Source organism: Pleurodeles waltl, chromosome 12 (genome assembly GCF_031143425.1).
Source record: "Pleurodeles waltl isolate 20211129_DDA chromosome 12, aPleWal1.hap1.20221129, whole genome shotgun sequence".
In the NCBI taxonomy this organism is placed as follows: domain Eukaryota; kingdom Metazoa; phylum Chordata; class Amphibia; order Caudata; family Salamandridae; genus Pleurodeles; species Pleurodeles waltl.
The window spans coordinates 553,651,529-553,671,617 of record NC_090451.1 but is presented as its reverse complement, the minus strand read 5'-3'; the positions used below and the strand labels follow the sequence as shown (position 1 = coordinate 553,671,617).

The following is a 20,089-nucleotide window of genomic DNA, read 5'->3' as shown; positions in this document are numbered from 1 at the left end:
CCCAGAACTAGCCACCTTTATATCTCCAGGGGCACCAATAACTGGCAAGCCCTATGAAAAGCACAGCCTAAGTGTTGGTGGCCACCTGTGAAAAGTAGGGTTACCCCTGGCCTGCTGGCAGCAGAGATGTTGGGAGCAGAGACAATCTAATGCCTGCTATTGTGATGATTTAAGACAGCCAAGAAAAGCAACCTCACGCTCCGCAGAAATTCTTTCCCATGAGCCACCTGTCCTACACTCAGCCTATGCAAATGAGTAGACAGCAGGCCTCAGAACAAAACACCAACTTTCTCACGCAAAGGAAACAGCAGACAGCCCATAGGTGTACCCCCACTGCTAGCACTTTTTTCTTCAACAAGCAATAAACAGCCCCACCTGTGGCAAGGCTTCAAAAAATTTAATGAAACTCGTAAACGTTCCTCTCCACGGAAATCTTTAGAAAAAAGGCAAAAGATTTATTTGTTTTGAAGAGAAACCCGAGTGTGTTACAAGCTAAGCCTAGCAGGGCATGTGGCACCACAAACAGAGACCCTGGCATTGCAAGGACGAGGGTCAGAGAGGTGGTTTTTTGCCGTACTTAACAGGGCAAGAACCACAGTGGAAAGCAAAACAGCCCAAAAGTTCAAGGCCCCTGCGTCAAGTAGAGAAAGATAAAATGGTGGACAGTTCTTAGGATTCTCTCTGGGCATATGCAAATTTCGGTGCCACTCGCCTCAGCTGATTGGCCAGGGTGAGTCTGCTGGGCAGGGAAAACGGAAAGCTGGAGGCAGGTTGTAAGTGAAGTGGGCGATCAGGGAAACTTTTTTCTATAGATTGCGTCTATCGAATGCCACTGATGCCACAGTAAGGCTTTGCTGCGCTAATAGTATTCCCATTAGACACCACCCGGGTACGCAGCAGCAGGCAGGTGAAAATAAGGGAATTCAGAGCAGAAGCTGAGGTATCAATGGTAAATGCTGGCTTTTTTCTCCCTGCAATGCTTTCCTGACACAGTTATCTTCTGGTAGATTTTGCCAGACATTTGTGTGCAGTGTTAAAGCAATTAGACAGAATGTTGAACCCAGTTCTGCTGCAAAAGAGTGCTGCTTTCCTTCCCATGGCCTCAGAGGCAGCACACTTTAAAGCAGCTCGGCCTGCTTGTATCACTATCCCTTTCGGTTGGAGTCACTCTCTGGGCCTTTTTTTCTCCATGATAATTTACCCTTTCCTGCACTAACCATCCCATCCAAATGCAATGGGCCACCACCATGCTTCAGAACAAGTCATGTGCTTTCTGGCATATCCTCGAGCTGAGCCTGAATCTATAAGCATCTAGCTAGCTAGGCCAGAGTCACAAGCCAGACACCCCCTTTCAAATGAATCTGAGAGAGAGCCAGCCCAGAACTAGCCATCTTTACACCTCCCAAAGCACCCAGACCTAGCCGCCTGTATACCTCCAGGAGCACCAATAACAGGCAAGCACTATGAAAAGCACAGCCTGAGTGTTGTTGGCCACCTGTGAAAAGTAGGGTGACCCCTGTCCTGCTGGCAGCAGAGATGTTGGGAGCAGAGACAATCTAATGCCTGCTGTCGTGATGATTCAAGACAGCCAAGAAAAGCAGCCTCACGCTCCGCAGAAATTCTTTCCCATGAGCCACCTGTCCCACACTCAGCCTATGCAAATGAGTAGACAGCAGGCCTCAGAACAAAACACCAAGGGCCATATTTATACTTTTTGACGCAAAACTGCGCCGCGCAGTTTTGCGTCAAAAAAATTACTGCCGCCTAACGCCATTTCCTTGCGCCGTGCGGGCATCATATTTATACTTTGACGCACGGCGGCGCAATCAACACGTGGGAGTCATTATTTTTGACGCACACCGCGGCGCCAAGTCGTAAAGGAAAACGACGTTAACGCGGCGGAAATTACTGTGAGTCGATTTACGACACCGCAACCCGGCTATGCGCCGTTTTTTGACGCAATAGCGTCAAAAAAAACCCGCAAACACTGCCAGTTCACCAGAGGAGAGCCAAAATGGATCCCAGATGCCACTACAGACCCCAGGAAGATGACAGCAGACCAGGAACCAGCCAGGACGATCCATACAAGAACCAGGACACTTATAGAAAGAAAAGAAAGTGTTGCTTCAGTGCAGAGGAGCAGGAAATCCTGGTTAAAGAGGTGACGGAACACCAGCACCAACTGTTTATCACCTCAAAGTTGCCAATCAGTAGGAGAGAGGCTATATGGCAACAAATTGTTGACAAGATTAACAGTGTGGCTGAAGTACGCAGAACAGTCACCTAGTGCAAGAAACGCTGGCATGACTGCAAACGCAGGACCAAGGAAAAGATGGGCAGGAACAGGAAGGCAGCACTGCAGACTGGAGGTGGGAGTCCAGCACACCAGGAGGCCCTGGACCACATGGAGGAGATGGTCGCAGCCGTCATCCCTGAGGAGATTGTCACAGGGATTCAAGGACAGGACAGCGCAGACTACCAGGACACGACGCACATGCAGGGTAAGTCGCATTGGGGAATTGAAATGCACTAATGTCAAATGCAACCGGGGGGGGGGGATACCTACTACACATTGCATGTAAGTCATCATATACATGGAGTGGCATGGGTAAAGGGGTACGGCAGGGGGGCATGGCCCGTTCTGAGAAGACCTGGGGCACACCATTACAGATCACCAACAACAGTCCCATGGGGGCATGCTGTCATGCCAACGATGGACCAAAGGGAAAGCCTCGACAGGAGGGAAGGCCACTATGTCAAACTTACATCCTGGCACTCGTGAGCCAACATATCTCCTACATTAACTAGGGCCCTATTAGCAATCCTCTAGCCAAACCGACACCTGCAATGTAACTGCAACAACAGTTGCCACTACCACCTCTGATCTGTGTGCAGCTCAAGTAGCCAATGGCAGTAACCTCCCCATGGAACATACATAACTAAATTAGGGGGTGAGGATGACATCTGCAACAATCTCCAGAAACAAGACAAAGGCCCCAGTACACTCAAATGTCAATGCCCATAGGTGTCACAAACATCAGCCAATGTAAACAACAATATGAGTGACACAGCACTAAGGACACACCCATGCTGCATATGTCAAGGTCCATCCTGTGCCTGGCTAACAAGGCGACATCACAAATGTCATACTGCTCAGACAACAGCATTGAGGAGGGGACACATGGAACTGGTCACTGAAATACACCTGCACAGTCAGAGAACAAAATAAGACACTGATAAGACTATCAGGGCAATCCAATGTAACACACATTACCCAACATCAGCAGGACACATCAACAATGTCAACATCCATATCACATCATAACATTGCCATGCATAGGATATGCTACATGTCAAGTACAATTAAGTCGATGTGAAAGATCAGGGATTGGGGCAGGTCCTGATAGTTAAGTGTGCGGCCAGGGCCATCAGAACACCCACAGCCAGTGAAAGGTCTCACCATGAGAATGGATGTACACGGAGGGTCGAGTAGGACAAAAAGGTGGCTATTCTCTATTTGGCATAAACCAACACCTAGAGGCAATGAGGCTGACAAGTCTGATAACTCAATAACATACATGTGACACACAGGTGGGCCATAGGCCTGAAACAATGCCCATCTGAAGAACTGCAGATATTAATACAAAACAAGATCACAAAGTGAATTCATCAAAAGGCAGGCACGTCACGTCAAAATTGTCACAACACAGACACACTAATTGTACCCTGTTTCATTGCAGAGGAAGATGGATCTCCTGCCGATATGCCTGTTCCAGATTTCCCTGATGACATGGATGACGAGCCCATAAACATTCCCCAGGAGACCATCCAAAAGGTCCTTGAAACCCTCCAGAGCCCACCTTCAGTCACAAGGAGGAGCACAGAACAAGCAGCCATCGCAGAGGATCCACCCACCACCCCAATTGTAAGACCTGCCAGCTCCAATACAGCTGATGACTCAGACGACACTGAATCCAGCTTTGAGAGAACTGTATTTGGAGTACAGCGGGAGCTGTCCAAGGAGGTGCGGGTGGGGATGCAAAGTATGGCAGCCAGCCTTGAGGGGGTGCGCTCGTGCATGATGTAATCTGCAGATCAGGCAGGAGCTATGCAAGCCCTAACATCCATACTGCAAGGACTACAAGAAACTGTCAAAGAATTCACCACTGCAGTAAGGGAATTGCCACTACACCTCGCACCCCAAACCTTCCACTACATGCACGAATGCAATCATGACTCCCTCAGGGCCGACCTGGCTGCCTACCATCGTGATGTGGCTGCTATTCTCAGGAACCAGCAGATCCTCCTTGCTGCAGTACTGCCCTTAAGACCTTCACAGGGAGCAGCGACCGGGATGTCTGACTCCACGTCTTCTAACACTGAGGTGTGTGTTGCCCCTTCACAACCAACAACAACAAGGACAAAGCAGGCAACACACACATCAGAAGAAGAAGACATGGAACAAATCACATTCACACGGAAGAGTACCCAGAAGCACTAGTTCCTGCACCATGGCCTACTTTGACCAAGGTCCAACGTTTTGTCAAGTGCCAGTCTTACAACAACTATACTCAATGACTGTTCTGCTAACTACTGTATAACTTGTCAGCATGCCAGTTAATGTCTGTCTCCTACTAATCGGCAAATCCTGTCCCTCTGCACTGTCTGTAACATCACCCCAGCATGTCAGTAGCATTACCTACACCCCTTCTGTAGGATCACAATGTAAGATTTCACTAGAACGGACTCAGCAAACATTGACAATGTACACATTGCACTACAGCACTTTTCAATAAATAGCACTTGCACAACAAATATGTCTCTGTGTAATTTGACACATCAACTGTGCAGTAGATAACACAAATGTGCCTGTGTTCCAATCATGTAGCTTGTCAATACAACTGTCCTGACATCATGTAGTCAGAACCATCTGCACAGTGGCCAGGATTGCATCATAGCCTGCCCATCCTGAGGAGAATAACTGATGAAGTGAGAAACCACACACCATCATGCGTTGTTCGACAGAATAATGCTTCCTCAAGAGATATCAAAGTCAACTAATAGTGGCTGATAAATGTTGTCACCATGCAATACTAACACATAGAACTGTGCAGTCTAATCTAAGCAAACACTACAAAACACAGCATGAATCAATCTTTCTGAGTTAACATCCAAATAGGTAATCATGCTGAATATTGACACAAATGATCTATGTCAGTTATGAAGACAAGAAGACAAGAGTGTTAACAAGACCTCATCTTAGAAGGTGTCCCTGAACATCACACTGCAGTCAGACCTAAAACTGTCCCCACAATACCAAGTCTGGAAGCACACTTTGTGATGTAGAAAACATACTCATTGTCAAAAATCCTTTGTGATCCATGTCAACTCCGATTGATGGTTCAAACAAATGGTGGATTCTTACCAAGGTAGCACTGGGGTACCTGCTATTTTACACCTCAGTTTGTATTTGTTTGTAGCATAGGACACAAATGTCATAGAACAACAATCATCTACACTGATGCCAAGGCCATGATCAAGTAGCAGTTAACACATAATGTAAAGGGTTATCTATATATTTATTCAAAACTAATCACACCAGAGGAAACTAAGGGAAAAGTCATACCTACCCTAATCTAACCTGACTACTCATTACCCACAACTGTCCCTAACTAACCTAAGCTAAACTTACTCATCACATATAACGAATCGTTCTAAACATCAACCCCCCCACCCATCATTATGAGACAGGACACATGGAGGACAACACATACTAACCTACACATATACTATACTATCCTAAACAATCATATATTTTTTTGTTATTTTTTTCATATTTAAAAAAAAAAAATGTTATATATATATTTTTTTTGGGAAACACACAGGAACCCCAACATTGCCCCCCACCCACCCACCCACCCACAAACTTAATAAGGAAAAGTAGAAATAATCAGGACCCCCCACACCCATCCCTAACACTAACTAAACTAACAACCTATACTAACCTAACACTAATCCCCCAAGCCCACTAATCATGAGAACAAGGAAAGAGGAGGGAGGGGAGGGAATTATGTCCATAGAAAAAATATATTCCTAGAGGTTGGCCATCTGGAGGGTCCGCCTGATCGATTTGACCCGCTTCTTGATGTAGCTGACATCCTGGCTAAGATTGTTCTCCTTCTTTAGAACTCGGTCCATCTTATGTTCCAAAGCCAGGAATGCCGCAGGGTCGATTGTTGGTGCTGGTGCCGTTTGTGTCCCGCCGAGGTGCTCTGTGGCCGTGTGGAGCCTAGCCCACTGGACTGTCCTGCAGCTGTCACACTGCTGGGGCCTGGGTGTGCTGCAGATGTAGGGACAACTGTCCCCGCTGTGGGTGGGGCCACCTGGGGAGAACCGGTGGTTGTGGTGGTGGTGGCTGTAGTGTGCAACGTTGGGCCACCCTGTGGTGAAGCCCACCATGCTCCGGAGGCCCGATCGGACTGGTATGTACGGGCCATCCTTCGGAACCCCGACTGCACCTGCAGGATGTGTCTGTATCTCATGGCCCGCCTCTCAAATTCATGCTTCTGGGCGGGTGTCATGTTTGCAGCTGTGAAGACAAAGGGCAACTATTTACCATAGGAACTGCATTATGTGAAATAGCACAAGTGGTCAATCTGACAATACATCTACTGTACTTGTAACAGCTCATATCACCATACAGATCATTGAAAGTCTCAGAGGAAGTACATGGAAAGCCTGTCTACAAAGGTCATCTTACACATAGCACATCCAAAACCTACATGATGGGTAACAACTGGCAATAACTTGTCATCAAAGTACTGACAGTTGTCAGCTAACAATCATGCTGCACATCCTCCGCCTATTGCCTGGGCTACATATGTCAGTGTATGTGATGATAATCACAAACCTCAAGGTCTGCAATTTGTAATAGGATTTGCTAGTACAGTACTCATGTGCCATACCTGAGTGTGTACACTAGGTTCAAAACAAACTTTCAAATAGTCACAAGTATGTGTAACATACTGGTTGCTTCAGTCCTAGGTACCCTATTCACAAACCCATGCCTGTGTTTGAGGGGGGGGGGGAAGAACAACAAACAATTCCAAACTACATGCACACCCAGAAGTGTATAGAAAGCTGGCTCTACACACACACACACACCACCAGTAAGGGCTATCAACAAATTGTAGTCAGCTAAACCTTGTCCTATCCAAGGCCCACACATGTCAGAATGTAGTGACCTAGGTCAACATCACATACTTCCAGTGAGGCATAATTTTCAACAGACACAGAGTAGCAAGAACACCCATGATCATGAATAGCATGCACACCTAGGCCTTTGCACTCTAGTTCCACACACTTGTAGTACAAATTGTGGAAGTACATGCTCCCAGAAGGTTCAACCTACAGTGTACTCAGTACATCGGTTAATAGGGAAGCAGCAGTCTTCAGAAAAGCCATTTGCAGAAGCTATCTGGGAGAATGTCAGTCTGACATGCAGACTCAGTCAGAGACGAGTCCCAGTGCAACTCTTATTTTAACTAGTGTATTCCACATGACTCACCCCAGTTCTCATAGCGGGCCCTACAGGAATGGCCTACAAACCCAAGATCAGACAAATGGATAAGCATTGGTCAACTCAAAATTTTCTAAGAACTGAAATCCCACTAATGGAACAAGACTAATGATTGGGCAGCTCATCACACCTTGCAATGTGTTCAACACACAGGAGTCCATCACACATCACCAGCAAACACAAAACATAACACACATGTCAACACTCACTGTAGGTGTTGGGGTCCTCAAAACAAGCCACCTCTCCCACTGTGTACGGTGCAAGGTCCACCTGTAAAGCATGGAACGAAGAATATGCTCAGAATCAGTGCACTGACTAACAATTTAAATTACAAAAACAATGTGTAAGCTGACATGAGTAATGAAACACTTTCAGACATGCTCATACTGCATGGAATATTTCATGGCCAACATTTACATAGGATGGGTCTCATGCTACAGTTACACACACTTCTACACACATGCAGTGGCCCTGACTGTAATGTGGTGGCAAACATGCACCTCCATTAGTGAGCAGCAACAATATTGGTGTGTATTCGTCTCATCATGTGCATCCAAGAGAGACATCCAAAGGCTGGTTACTTGAGGACTGCATGACCTGTCAAACAGCCTATGTGGTCATGACACATTTGTGACAGATAGGTACATGGTACAGAGGGGCAGGGACTTTGGCAATACCTCATGTTGTTAAAGTTTCATAAATTGATGTGTCCCAACAATGGTGATTGGCACCAAACATAGATGTTTGTACCCTAGTCCATACCTTTGGACTGCCTTCCCTAATCGGATTTTGGCACAAGAAACAAAAAATACCTGTCTAAGATGTTAGCTGAGGGCACCTGACTCCTTTCCAAATATGGTTCATGTTCAGATCTGGCATGTATCAATAAAATATGAAGGAGCACAGTAATCCCTAACAGGCATAGCACTTCTGTGAACACTTTCTTTACACACTCACCAGACACACATGAGACATATGTCTGGGCCACATTGCTATCATCAATTGACGTGAAGGTAACACTCATTTTCTGCATCATGTAGGGTTTCCAATGTCAGTCTAGCTATAGCGTCAACATATGTAGGTATGATGTTAGTACATCCATACTTCACTGGCAATTGTGACCTGTAGAGTCATCATTGCCTCATTAATGTTTCGCTTGTCTGACACAAAGGCGGCACTAAATTACATTCAGCAACAAGCAACCTGTAAGTGTGCAAAACATGAGCTGCCTGACTGCTAGCATTTGTCATCCTTCACATAGTGCATCAATTACCCTGTATGTTTCCTCAACATTACACACAGTCAGCAACTTATCTGGCAGATTGTGTACCAGTCATCTCATGTCACTACACAGCTTTTAATTGTGCACATTTACATGATCTGTACTCACCAACATGGCCACCAATCATGATTCCCAGGTGGTCCAGCAGATCTTGCTCCCTGGAGATCAGGTCAGCCCAGCGGTGCTTCAGCTGGTGGTCATTGCGTTGGCTCCCATACAGACGCACCAAGTGATAGCGCACCTTCCCCCACCGGACTTTTCGGGCCTCAGTGTGATACCCCTGTATCACCCTACCCCCAGCCTCCAGCATCAGTGGGAGGAAATGGCACACCAGCCACATGAACCCCCCCAATTCCTCCTCACCCATCCTGGAAAGACGTGGCCTACCCAACATTTTTGCACAGAAAAGGGGAAAATGTAGTGGGAAAAAAAGAAGAAAGGGGAAAATGGGGAAAGTAGAAGTAAGGAAATACAAAGTAAACTTAACAAATAGAAAAGCCCAACTATCCCCTATATAACAGTACCCACAACAGACTCCCACAGACAATAAATACAACACTGGACTGGACAAATGTAAACAACACATACTCAGACAGTATTCTACAACAATATATTAATGACAAAACAACAAGTAAGATGGCACTCTGGACACAAAAGCACAAAATCACAGGACAACACTCTGCACACAGCCACACAGTCTAGAATAATCACAGACTGCAAAGTGAAAGTGAAAGTACACCCACTGTACAGAATTTGTAAACAGGTTATCCTATAACATCACATCCTGCATAACATGGCCGCCGTTTTTTTCCATTATGCGTCATATTTTCAAGCATACAGCTTGTGCGTCATATTTTTTGATGCACAGGAGTGCAAATAATGCTGCATCCAAATATTTTTAATAATTGGTAAATAATATTTGGATGCGGCATAATTTACACTTCCAGAGGTGAAAATTATGCTGCATCCAAATACTATTTACCAATTATTACAAATATTTGGATTCAGCATTATTTGCACTCCTGTGCGCCAAAAAATATGACGCACAAGCTGTATGCGTGAAAATATGACGCATAATGACAATTATGTATTTTTTATGTCCAAATGAGTCATGAAAATTTGCTTTACCTAACGGTGCTAAATGATAAATACTGGGGTTAGCGAAAGCAAATGTGCCTTACAGGATGTATGGAAGGCATTCACAGTGCAATAGTAATGATTGGCCAAAATGGAGATTACTCATAATTGCGCACACATGTAGATAATTGCTGATTGCGACTTTCCAAATATGAAAGAGCTAACAGGAAGTCTTTATTAGCTAATTTGTGAGCACATGTATCAAGCTTTTCCAAATTGCAAAATGGCCATTTAGGTAATGCAATTGACGCCTAAACTATTTTTGAGGGTAACCATGTGCTAATTACAAGTTAATGTAGCAAAAATATGTTTCACTATAGACATGTAGCGCACACATGCCCCTTAAGGATGTGTGTGCTTCACGTGTCCATAAAAAGTGTTTAATTGGGGTGCAGCAGAGGGGGACTTAGGCCCCCAGCACCCTGGGATTTGCTGTTCCTGACTTGCGAATTAATCAATGGTTTTCCCAATTTCTGTAATGCTAAACCATTGGCAGCAGGCCCATAGATGCAAATTGAGTATGATTCTCTTTTTGCAAATCTGTAATACCATTTTCCCATTTGAAGTTTGCCCTATTACTTCTTTAGACAATTCAGACATACCATTTAGCATAGATTTAATAGCAAATTCTCAAAGTTCCTTATGTTATAATTGCAAATAGGTTTTTGATGCATGTGGCCCTTAATGCATTACCAGGTTTAGTGGCATGTTTCAATCTTCATGCTAGGTTACAATTGGGACACTACTGTGATAGGCTGTTTGCAACCACTTTGGTGATTGGATAGTACATGTACATGTGTGTGGTCCAATGTTGATCCTGTATCAACTGTTAAGGTGTATGTTGTCACTGTTACGTCCAGGTCTCATCATGAGTTAGTGGCAGCTAATCTTGTATCTAATGAGTATCCTTTGGAGATAAATGTGAGTAAAGTCATTGAGGACATGGTAACCTACACGTGGATGGTACCACCCTGTCACTGAAGACGTGTAATGAGACTTTAATCTGGGCAACCTTGGTGTGCTGAGTGAGAGAATGTCTCAGGTGTCAGGATCCGGCATGTGTCATTGCAACATTTGTCCTCAAGTTGGCCTCTGTGGATGGAAATGCATTTGGGAACATCATAGCCTCTGTTCAGAATAATATGGCTGGTATTCACCACACACGAGCCATCTCTATTATTTGGACAATGTTACTGTCAGGGTCCTCAAATGTGTAGACTTTTCATGAACATTATCTGAGGTTGCTGGTTCTGCTGGAGGCCACGTACACCATCAAAGGCTATGGCCCAGGTACACTGTCACACTTTGTAGTTTAGGCATTAATGAGGCCCAGACAACGGATGAGCCATGATTTAGCTATTCAAGGGCACTGTAACAAATATGATACAAATAAAAGTCAGATGATGCAATACAATGTATTTGAGAATACATTGATGAGGCAAATGACAAATTAGCCTCTGAGGAAAGAGAGGTTTTGAACAGCAAGTGTGGTCCATATGTGGCCACCGGGAATCTTTAGGGTGACCCACGGACAGGTGCCAGTCAGGCTGACAGGATGCTGGTTCAATCAGGATCAAGCTCTTTCACAATTGACATGATCAGTGGTCTGACTAAGACTTGTCGGAGGGAGCAGTAGACAGTTGACATGTCAAACTGTGAATGTCCTGTGTTGTTTTGAAGGTGACACATGAACCCAGATACAGTGTTACATGGCACCATTAGTAGCAATGCTTAACGGTGTAATTGCCAAAATGACTACATCTATGCAGTAGGAGGCATCAGCAGGGACGGTGCATGTAAATTTGGGTGGTGTGCATGGAGGTGATCACTGGTGTGGCCTCCATCAGTGTCTCACAAGTCCTGTCGGATGAGATTTGCTTTCAAATGGCCTACAGTACCTTTCACACGGGAAGCAATCTACAGGTGATACCAGGCCTTAAAAACTCCAAGCCAGTGTATTATTTGAGCTGACTTCCATGCAGTCAGATAGTACTATGACAATGGCATACCATAGGAAAGGGTGTGGCACACTGGATGACTCTTGTTAGTGTGTGTGTGTAGATGAGGGAATATCAGGATACACATATTTGTATTCCAGGGACCTCTTCAGACAGGTGGGGTGTGACCAGGCGCATGGGTGTGTCAGCTTTTTAGAAAAGGGCTGACATGTAGATGGGATGTGATGTGCTGGATGCTTGTCATATGTGTGGCACTTGTGCTGTGTATGTTCTGCTTATGTGTAACTCTAGTGACAGATAGTCTTTGCAAAGGTTGTATGTAGTTGGAATTACTGCTGTCAAGGGTCTGGTCATACATTCCTGTTCCTGATGCAAAAGCATGTCAACTGCCTGATGTATGAGGCCTTTTTTCCCCTAGTTGAGTGATGGTGTTTTAGTTGTGTGCCATATGCTGCGATGAACCATGTTTCCAACATGTATGTGTGTAATAGGTGTGGTCCTCAGCTATTGCCCTTCAAAGGTGAACTGTACAGGATGTCAGTCATTTACATTGTGTGTGTATGTGACCTTTGTTTGATAGGCATCACATTTGTAGTGGGATTTTCTGTGTCCTGATTGTTATATCATCAATGCTCCATGAGGCAACACTCTTCTTCTGATATTTAGAGCTAAAGGTGTGCAGAAATGATTAGCCAGACCATGATGTGGTGTTTCTTATCAGTTTCTATTTACAATAGTTCATTAAGTGGTGATGGTGATAATATTTAAAAGAAATTGTTCACAATGTGTTGGCGCCTACGCACTCCAGCAGCCGTGTTTGGTTGTTCCCCCTCATGTTGCAGGGCAGCATCCTCCTCTTCCTCGTCTTAAGGCATGTACGGGTCTGGTTCCAGGAGGGGAATGTTCCTTTTGATGCAAATGTTGTGCAGGATGGAACATGTTAGTATGATCTTACAGACCATCTCGGGGGAATATAGGAGGCTACCACCAGTGATGTCGAGGGAGCGGAACCTTGACATGAGGATGCCGAAGGTCCGCTCGACAATGCTGCGTGTCCTCCTTTGGGCCTCGTTGTATGCACGCTCTGCAGCTGTACTCGGGTTGCCAAATGGTGTCATTATCTATGGCTGGATGCCATACCCCTGATCAGCTGAAAGAGAAAAAGAATGGGATTATGTTGATGTAGCTGGCACTATTGAAAAGACCTTTCATGGCAGTAGTTGTCTTGTGTTGTCTGTGACTCTTTTGTGTACTGATGTGACATCCTATACTTGTAGGCTATACCATCTGCATTGTGTTGTTTCCTTGGCTGAGCAAGTGTTTGTCTGCTAACCGTTTGTCATCAGTATGTTTTGGGATTTTTAGTACAGTGTGCCCTCCCTAGCATTGTGACTTCTCATACAGGTGTCCGTGTGTCTTCACTTGGGGTGAGATGATAGTTCCATGCAGAGTTAAAATTGAAAGTGTTGTTAACACGTTCATATCAAAGTACCCTGGACATCCCATACCTTTAGACTTATGCAATGGATTAATGTAAAGGTCATTGGGACACTTACAATTTGCAAGGTGACATTTCGGCAACCACACTCATTAATATCTTAACATTAGGCTGTACAGTAATTTCCGATGTGTGACAGGTTCAATGGTGACTTAAGACACATGGCTAGTGATGTCATGACCTCAGTGTGTTCATGTTGAAATGTTGCTGTTGTGGTGTATGTGTTGTGTGTCCTAGAGGGTTGCTGTGCAGTGTATATATAAGTAGGTTTTTGTACTTACCAACAAGTAGTCCATTGCCATACCGTCCATCCTGGAAGTGTTGATTGATGGTGCAGTGACGGAAGATGAATGAGTCATTTACACTCCCAGGATATTTAGCCACGATGTTGGTGAACATTCCTTGGTGATCGACTATGGCCTGCACGTTGATGGAATGTGTGTGCTTCCGGTTGCGGTAGAGGTGTTCAGTTGCAGCAGGTGGTACAAGGCGTACATGTGTGCAGTCGATTGCACCAAGGACGTGTGGGAAGCCACTGATTGCGCAGAACCCCTGTTTAGTTTCCTGCTGCTTCTGCAGTGTGTTAGGGAAGCATATGTGGCGGGGTGTCAGTCGAATGATGGCATCCAGTACTTTGGGCAGAAATGCGGAGAATGATGGTTGTGATATTCCACCTACCAGGGCACCAGTTGTTTAAAAAGAGCCACTTGCCAGCATGTGAAGTACGACAAGCAGCATTGTTTCTGTTGGTATGGTGTGGGGTGTCACCAAAGTGGGGGCCAACTGCTGTTCAATGTTTTGCAGCAGCTGCTGAATGGCCTGCCAGTTCAACCGGTACCTCTGTATGATGTTTTGTTCCCTGAGGCCCTGAAGGGTTGTTCTGGGGCGGAATATCCTCTCCTGCCTTCTGCGCTGCCTTTGGGGTCCCTGCTGGTGTTGTTGTAGCTGCTGTTGTTGCTGCTGGGCTCTGCGTCTGCGTGCATGCTGGATTAGAATGCCTCCATGGCTCCCTGTTGCTGCTCTGCTGTTTGTTCTCATTAAATACAGGTGTGTTTGCCCCATTTTAACGCCTGCCCTGACCCAGGTGTTAATTTTTTACGCAAATCGGGCTGTGCGTCATTTTCTGGCTCCGCCTCCCGATGCACGGCCGTTTAAGCCATTTTTTGGACGGGAACGCCTACCTTGCATATCATTAACGCAGGGCGGGTTGCCGCATCCAAAAAATGATGCACACAGCAGAATTTTGTCGTCCGCGGGCTCGGGCGTCAAAGTTTAAATACGGGGCAACGTTTGCGCTTACTGTGCGTCAACATTTTTGACGCACAATCGGTGCAAATGGAGTATAAATATGCCCCCCACTTCCTCTCGCAAAGGAAACAGCAGACAGCCCACAAGTGTACCCCAACTGCTAGCACTTTTGTCTTCAACAAGCGATAAACAACCCCCCCTGTGGCAAGGCTTCAAAAAATTGAATGAAACTCATAAACATTGCTCCCCACAGAAATCTTTAATAAAAAACAAAAGCTGTATTAATTTTGAAAAGAAACCCAAATGTGTTACAAGCTAAGCCTAGCAGGGCATGTGGCGCCACAAACAGAGACCCTGACATTGCGAGGGTGAGGGTCCGAGAGGTGGTTTTTCGCCCTACTTAACAGGGCAAGAACCACAGTGGAAAGCAAAAGAGCCCAAAAGTACAAGGCCCCTACTTCAAGTAGAGAAAGAAAAAAATGGTGGACCGTTCTCAGGGTTCTGTCTGGGCATATGCAAATTTCGGTGGCACTCGCCTCAGCTGATTGGCCAGGGTCAGTCTGCTGGGCAGGGAAAATGGAAAGCTGGAGGCAGGCTGTAAGTGAAGTGGGCGAGCAGACAAAAGTTTTTCTAAAGATTGCGTGTATTGAATGCCACTGATGCCACAGTAAGGCTTTGCAGCGCTAATAGTATTCCCATTAGACACCACCCAGGTACGCAGCAGCAGGCAGGTGAAAATAAGGGAATACCGAGCAGAAGCTGAGGTATCAATGGTAAATGCTGGCTTTTTTTCTCCCTGCAATGCTTTCCTGACACGTTATCTTCTGGTAGATTTTACCAGACATTTGTGTGCAGTGTTAAAGCAATTAGACAGAATGTTGAACCCAGTTCTGCTGCAAAAGAGCGCTGCTTACCTTCCCATGGCCTCAGAGGCAGCACACTTTAAAACAGCTCGGACTGCTTGTATCACTATCCCTTTCGGTTAGAATCACTCTCTGGGCCTTTTGTTTCCATGATGATTTACCCTTTCCTGCACTAACCATCCCATCCAAATGCACTGGTCCACCACCATGCTCCAGAACAAGTCATGTGCTTTCTGGCACATCCACCAGCTGAGCCTGAATCTAAAAGGATGTAGCCAGCTAGGCCAGAGTCACAAGCCAAACACCCCTTTCAAATGAATGTAAGAGAGAGCCAGCCCAGAACTAGCCATCTTTACACCTCCCAAGGCACCCAGTACTAGCCACCTGTATACCTCCACGAGCACCAATAACAAGCACAAATAACAGGCAAGCTTTATGAAAAGCACAGCCTGAGTGTTGGTGGCCACCTGTGAAAAGTAGGGTGACTCCTGGCCTGCTGGCAGCAGAGATGTTGGGAGCAGAGACAATCTATTGCCTGCTGTCGTGATGATTCAAGACAGCCAAGAAAAGCAGCCTCACACTCCGCAGAAATTCTTTCCCATGAGCCACCTGTCCTACACTCAGCCTATGCAAATGAGTAGACAGCAGGCCTCAGAACAAAACACCAACTTCCTCTCGCAAAGGAAACAGCAGACAGCCCACAGGTGTACCCCAACTGCTAGCAATTTTGTCTTCAACAAGTGATAAACAGCCTCACCTGTGGTAAGGCTTCAAAAAATTGAATGAAATTCGTAAATGTTCCTCTCCACGGAATTCTTTAGTAAAAGGCGAAAGATTTAGGGGCATATTTATACTCTGTTTGCGCCGGAATTGCGTCGTTTTTTTTGACGCAATTCCGACGCAAAACTAACTCCATATTTATACTTTGGCGTTAGACGCATCTAGCGCCAAAGTCCATGGAGTTTGCGTAATTTTTTAGCGTGGACACCTACTTTGCGTTAATGAGATGCAAGGTAGGCGTTCCCGTCTCAAAAATTGACTCCGAGGCATGTGCGCCGTATTTACACTCCCAGGCAAAATTCACGCCCGGGAGTGGGCAGGTCAAAAAAAATGACGTACGGCCGCTTTTGCGCCGTTTTTTAGCGCCTGGAAAAGGCAGGCGTTAAGGGACCTGTGGGCTCTGAAGGAGCCCAGAGGTGCCCTCCCATGCCCCCAGGGACACCCCCTGTCACCCTTGCCCACCCCAGGAGGACACCCAAGGATGGAGGGACCCGTCCCTGGAAACTTAAGGTAAGTTCAGGTAGGTATTTTTGTTTTTGTTTTTGGGTGGCATAGGGGGGCCTGATTTGTGCCGCCCTACATGCCACTATGCCCAATGACCATGCCCAGGGGACATAAGTCCCCTGGGCATGGCTATTGGGCAAGGGGGCATGACTCCTGTCTTTGCAAAGACAGGAGTCATTTCAATAGGGGTTGGGAGTGAAAAAAAAAATGACGCAAATCGGGTTGAGGCGAAAAATTTGCCTCAGCCTGACTTGCCCCATTTTTTGGCGCCCAAGCTCCATATCCCCCTACGCCGGCGCTGCCTGGTGTACGTTGTTTTTTTCCCACGCACACCAGGCAGTGCCAGCGGCTAACGTCATTGATTAAATACGGCACCCGCATGGCGCTTCAGAATGGCGTTAGCCGGCGCTAATTTTTTTGACGCAAAACTGGGTTAGCGCAGTTTTGCATCAAAAAGTATAAATATGGCCCTTATTCGTTTTGAAGAGAAACCCGGGTGTGTTACAAGCTGAGCCTAGCAGGGCATGTGGCGCCACAAACAGAGACCCTGGCATTGCGAGGGTCCAAGAGATGGTTTTTTGCCCTACTTAACAGGGCAAGAACCACAGTGGAAACCAAAACGTCCCAAAAGTTCAAGGCCCCTGCTTCAAGTAGAGAAAGAAAAAATGGTGGACCGTTCTCAGGGTTCTGTCTGGGCATATGCAAATTTCAGTGGCACTCGCCTCAGCTGATTGTCCAAGGTGAGTCTGCTGGGCAGGGAGAACGGAAAGCTGGAGGCAAGCTGTAAGTGAAGTGGGCGATCAGGGAAACGTTTTTCAATAGATTGCGTGTATTGAATGCCACTGATGCCACAGTAAGGCTTTGCAGCGCTAATAGTATTCCCATTAGACACCACCCAGGTACGCAGCAGCAGGCAGGTGAAAATAAGGGAATACAGGGCAGAAGCTGAGGTATCAATGGTAAATGCTGGCTTTTTTCTCCCTGCAATGCTTTCCTGACACGGTTATCTTGTGGTAGATTTTGCCAGACATTTGTGTATTGTTAAAGCAATTAGACAGAATGTTGAACCCAATTCTGCTTCAAAAGAGTGCTGCTTATCTTCCCATGGCCTCAGAGGCAGCACACTTTAAAGCAGCTCAGCCTGCTTGTATCACTATCCCTTTCGGTTGGAGTCGCTCTCTGGGCCTTTTGTCTCCATGATAATTTACCCTTTCCTGCACTAACCATCCAATCCAAATGCAGTGGGCCACCACCATGCTCCAGAACAAGGCATGTGCTTTCTGGCACATCCTCTAGCTGAGCCTGAATCTAAAAGGATCTAGCTAGCTAGGCCAGAGTCACAAGCCAGACACCCCTTTCAAATGAATCTAAGAAGGAGCCAGCCTAGGACTAGCCATCTTTACACCTCCCACGGCACCCAGAACTAGCCACCTGTATACCTCCAGGGACACCAATAACGGGCAATCCCTGTGAAAAGCACAGCCTGAGTGTTGGTGGCCACCTGTGAAAAGTAGGGTGACCCCTGGCCTGCTGGCAGCAGAGATGTTGGGAGCAGAGACAATCTAATGCCTACTGTCTTGATGCTTCAAGACAGCCAAGAAAAGCAGCCTCACGCTCCGCAGAAATTCTTTCCCATGAGCCACCTGTCCTACACTCAGCCTATGCAAATGAGTAGACAGGAGGACTCAGAACAAAACACCAAGGGCCATATTTATACTTTTTGACGAAAAGCTGCGCCGGCGCAGTTTTGCGTAATTTTTTTTACCGCCGGCTAACGCCATTTCGATGCGCCGTGCGGGCGTCAAATTTATAGTTTGACGCACGGCGGCGCAACCAACAGGTGGGAGTCATTTTGTTTTGACGCACACAGCGGCGTCAAGTCGTAAAGGAAAACAACGTTAACGCGACGTAAATGACTGTGGGTCGATTTACGACAGCGCAACCCGGAAAGCGCCGGTTTTTTTTACGCAATAGCGTCAAAAATACCTGCGAACACTGCCCTTTCAGCAGAGGAGAGCCAAAATGGATCCCAGATGCCACTACAGACCCCAGGAAGATGACAGCAGACCAGGAACCAGCCAGGATGATCCATACAGAAACCAGGACATATATAAAAAGAAAGTGTCGCTTCAGTGCAGCGGAGCAGGAAATCCTGGTTAAAGAGGTGACGGAACACCAGCACCAACTGTTCATCACCTCTAAGTTGCCAATCAGCAGGAGAGAGGCCATATGGCAACAAATTGTTGACAAGATAAACAGTGTGGCTGAATTACGCAGAACAGTCACTGAGTGTAAGAAACGCTGGCATGACTGCAAACGTAGGACAAAGGAAAAAATGGCCAGGAACAGGAAGGCAGCACTGCAGACTGGAGGTGGGAGTCCAGCACACCAGGAGGCCCTGGACCACATGGAGGAGATGATCACAGCCGTCATTCCTGAGGAGATCGTCACAGGGATTCAAGGACAGGACAGCGCAGACTACCACGAGACAACGCACATGCAGGGTAAGTCGCATGGGGAATTATAATGCAATAATGTTAGCTGCAACCGGGTGGGGAATACCTACTACACAATGCATGTAAGTCAGCATAGATATGGAGTTGCATGTGTAAAGGGGCACGGCAGGGGGGCATGCCCAGCACAGACAGAAGCTGGGGCACGACATAACACAGCACCAACAACAGTCCCATGGGGGCATCCTGTCATGACAACAATGGAGCTAAGGGAAAGCCTCGACAGGTGGGAAGGCCTCTACGTCAAACTTACATCCTGGCACTCGTCAGTCAAAATATATCCTACATCAACTAGGTCCCTATCAGTAATCCAGTAGCCAAAACAACAACTGCAATGTAACTGCAACAACAGTTGACAGTAACACCTCTGATCTCTGTGCAGCTATAGTAGCCAATGGCAGTAACCTCCCCATGGAACATACATACCTAAATTAGGGGGTGAGGATGACATCTGCAACAATCTCCAGAAATAAGACAAAGGCACCAGTACACTCAAATGTCAATGCCCATAGTTGACACATACATCAGCCAAAGTAAACAGCAATAGGAGCCACACAGCACTAATGACACACACATGCTGCATACGTCAGGGTCCCTCACGTGCCTGGCTAACAAGGCAACATCACTAATGTCATACTGCTCAGACAACAACATTGAGAAGGGGACACATGCAACTGGTCACTGAAATACACCTGCACAGTCAGAGGACCAAATAGGACATTGATAC

General features: G+C 46.3%; 2 non-coding genes and 1 pseudogene across 2 annotated transcripts; all 3 read right to left on the bottom strand.

The window, feature by feature from the left end:
- Positions 1-367: 367 nt before the first annotated feature.
- On the bottom strand, positions 368-484 carry LOC138268877 (U5 spliceosomal RNA). Its single transcript, XR_011200172.1, has one exon. It is a non-coding gene; the product is annotated as a U5 spliceosomal RNA (small nuclear RNA).
- A 14,409-nt stretch (positions 485-14,893) lies between these two features.
- LOC138268894 (U5 spliceosomal RNA) lies at positions 14,894-15,009 on the bottom strand. Its single transcript, XR_011200186.1, has one exon. It is a non-coding gene; the product is annotated as a U5 spliceosomal RNA (small nuclear RNA).
- A 1,305-nt stretch (positions 15,010-16,314) lies between these two features.
- LOC138268892 (U5 spliceosomal RNA) lies at positions 16,315-16,438 on the bottom strand (annotated as a pseudogene).
- Positions 16,439-20,089: the final 3,651 nt, after the last annotated feature.